We start from the raw sequence: 3,508 nt of genomic DNA on the forward strand, positions 1-3,508 counted from the left end.
AGGGTAAAGTTTCCAACTTTACCCATTAAGAGCCACCCCAAAGGCATTAAGCTCAAACCCTAATCCTCAAAGGCTTATGTCTTAATCCAAAAACCACCATATATTCTAGATAAAGCTCATGAACACAGATATGGATCTTAAAGACTAAAAGGTAACGTAAAGTCTTTAACTTTACTCACATGAAAGGCTAGAGGGAACTTAAAAGCTTAAAAGAGACCATAATAAGGGCTTAATGGATGCATGGAGCCCTTAAGACCATAAATTTAGCACCTTTATGCCATAGGAGCTCCATAGAACCATAAATCTGAATGGGTTTGTCCAAATGGGATGTCCAACTCCCAACAACCACTCCATTCCGTAGGAAGGGGATCTATGAATTCACAGAGCAAGGTTGAGATTTTTACCAAAAAAAGTGTCGAAAATGAAGCAAGGATTCGAGATCTAGTAGCTCCTTCTTGTATCACCAACTCTCACCAAGCTTCCCATCCTTCCAATGGTTTCAAACTCATCACCAAAGCACTCAAAATGGCTCACAACACTAAAAAATGCCTTAGGGTTTCGAGGTTCGGGTTTAGGACAATATTGGCTGGAATTGAGACCAACATATTGGGTTTAAGCTGTTTAGATAGGGTGCAAAACCCCAAAATTAGGGTTTCCAAACCACGTCCAACTTGTCGAGTTGGTCTTCAAAAACACGCGTGACCATCGCTTCCAACATGTCGAGTTTCTTCCCCCAAACTCGACGAGTTGGCCTTTAAAAATGAGGTTTTTATTTCCATAATTGACCTTCTAGATTCCGGATGTTACAGGTTAAGATGCACAATTTTATACACAAGAAAAAGGTTCAAAATTTACCACGTCTAAAATATTACTAGTGTTCATTGATTGATGTGTCACACAAATTTTTAGTTGAATATATGTGAGTCGTTAGTATAATACAATATACCATTTTTTATTAATATATACTATACTTATGTGGTTATTTCTATAAACATTATCACAACATAATGAGCGTGTTCGACAAAAATAATTGGTAGCAGGTAGCAGATAACTTGTAGCGGGTAGCTTCTAGTGGTGGCTCAACCTTATATTTTTTCTATGTTAGGGCTTAGGGACCCCAATTATAAAGGACCACATATTCTCCACACTTAACACAATATTAATATATCTCAAATCTTAATTAGTCAATTACTAATTGTCCGATAGGCCATATCATACTAAGCGATCTTGATTCTTGAAAACGAAACGCATGTGACGCATCAATGTGATATTGAAAATTGAAACACCACATGTATCTTCTATTATTCTATCTCGATTCTCAATTATTCAAATCCTCTATGCGACACGGTATGTGTTTCACTTATTTCCTAGTTTTAAATTATCTATTAGGTTTAGCCGATTAAGGTGATTTTTTTCACTTATCCATTGATTGCATAATACAAATTTTCGATTGTCTAATCTTGGATACTTTATTGTGGATTTTGCCTTTGGAATTTATGAATTTGGGTTGAAGCGAAATCAAGGAAGCACTCAACGAGTCAAAGCTGTCAAGGAGCATGTATTTCCATTAATCTATTACTTTTGGTATTCTGTTTGTTAATTTGTAGTTGTATTGGTGATTCAAAAAAACATATACAAAATAATAATAATAATAATAATAATAATAACTCCACCATTTATAAACTTTTAAGTTTATTATCCGGTCCCATACCCGAATAAAAGATGAGAGTTTATAACATTAAATATAGTAAATGCTAAATGGTCTCATATTTTTGTTTCGTTTAGAGCCCCCATACTGGTTGAGCCATCAATGGGTAGTGTTTTGTTAAACGTTATGTGAAGTAACATTTGAATTTGGAGCGTTTTGTTTAAGGTAAATGCTAACTTGTAGTGCCAAACGAGATTTTCTATTCCAAACGAAACATTTTGTCAAATGCTAAAAGCTAGAAGCTCTCAATCGCTCCCAAATACTTTATGCTGAACACATCGAATATGAAAAAATAAAATAAACAAATGATTAGAGAAGGTGAACTCTATTATATAGTATTTTTATTAATTAGTAATTAATACCTTCTATTTTTCTAGGATCCAAACAACAAACTTATCACCTTTATTATTGTAAAATTTATGTAAAATGATAAATAAAAAAAATAAAAATAAAAATTAAAAAAAAAAAAAAAAATAGACACCCATGGACACCATTTAACAAAAATCAACCGATCATTAATCATATTAATCATGTGTAATTAATTTTTTTGAAAAATAATATATTTTCAACAAATAAAAATAATTTAAATAAATAAGATTTCTGCCACGTACCAATCTCTTAAACCTCCCCCAATTGATTTTTCCCGTTCATATCATCTAACTAATTGATTTTTCCACTCTTTATTATGAGCAAATATGTTAGTCAAATCACGTCTCCCTTAATCACGTCTCCATCGGCTCTAAATTCGTCTTCTTGATTTTGGAAACCAGATCCATATTAAAATTTAAATTAAATAAACCTTCTATTCCTCCATCAATTCTTCTCCCGAAATCAAAGATAACGTACAATATGAATGCTGCCAAAATTTTAAACCATTTCAAGATTTCACCGTTTCATATGCCACAATCGGACACAATTACGTAAGATTAATCAGACTCTCCCTCTTTCTCTTTCTCTACTACAAAATCGTGGTTTTACTCTTTTTATTTATTGCTCTTCCTTCATTGATGTCCCCAAATATCACTAAAACTAGGGTTTTGCGGTTCTGAATTAGATTTCAATTGGTTCTATTGTGAAATCAGAGAAGGTTCTCTCCCCTAAATAGTTCCGCATTCTTCGCAACAAAGGAACCGGGTAAGTATACTACTTGATCCATTGCATTCTTTCTATATTCGATAATCAGATTCATAAACCGTAATAATATTTTATCAATTTCTGTAGGAGAACTGATCATTTAAAGTTTTGCACTAATATTTACGGGATGATAGAATTTACCGGAAGTTCGGTTTAGGGTTTAAAGATATTTTTTTGTTTGTTATTTTACGAATTTTGTTTTGACAGTGTGCTTTGCGCTTGGTTTATGATGTAATTTGTATTAGATTATGATCCAACTTGAGCTTCATTCGGCTTGTGGATACTAATTCTTTTGGGTGTTGGGCTGGTTTGTTCGTTTTAGTGGCTTTGTCGTAATTATTATTGTTGTTTCTGTTTTATGAACTAGGAAGGTAATGAGCTTATTGTGGATTGAATACACTTGCTGCTGAAAATGATATTAACTGGTATCACATGTTATGAATCTCCCAAAATAATACTTAAAACTTGCGAATGCTTAGCTACTAAAATCAACTTCAAGTTTAATGGTTCTGTTGTTGAGTAATTAGAACAATGATGCATATAAGTGCTTGTTGTATGGAAAGTGTCACTGCAAGAGAAAATTGATCTTAAAATTTGAAGGATTAGGAGCTAATTTGTTGGTTTTGCTTGTGTGTTTGATTTTGGTAAGCATCATCAACTATCTAT

The 3,508-nt window shown here is 32.9% G+C and overlaps 1 long non-coding RNA gene across 2 annotated transcripts; it reads left to right on the plus strand.

Annotated features, from left to right (window-relative positions):
- Positions 1–2,392: 2,392 nt before the first annotated feature.
- Positions 2,393–3,178, plus strand: LOC145012100 (uncharacterized). Of its 2 annotated transcripts, XR_013664384.1 has the most exons (3): positions 2,393–2,628; positions 2,742–2,842; positions 2,930–3,178. It is a non-coding gene; the product is annotated as an uncharacterized LOC145012100 (long non-coding RNA). The 2 variants fall into 2 exon arrangements; XR_013664383.1 differs by lacking the exon at positions 2,393–2,628 and having other exon boundaries at positions 2,635–2,842.
- The last annotated feature ends 330 nt before the right edge of the window (positions 3,179–3,508 follow it).

The sequence above is a fragment of the Lactuca saligna genome, chromosome 8 (genome assembly GCF_052625555.1).
Source record: "Lactuca saligna cultivar CGN05327 chromosome 8, ASM5262555v1, whole genome shotgun sequence".
Taxonomy (NCBI): domain Eukaryota; kingdom Viridiplantae; phylum Streptophyta; class Magnoliopsida; order Asterales; family Asteraceae; genus Lactuca; species Lactuca saligna.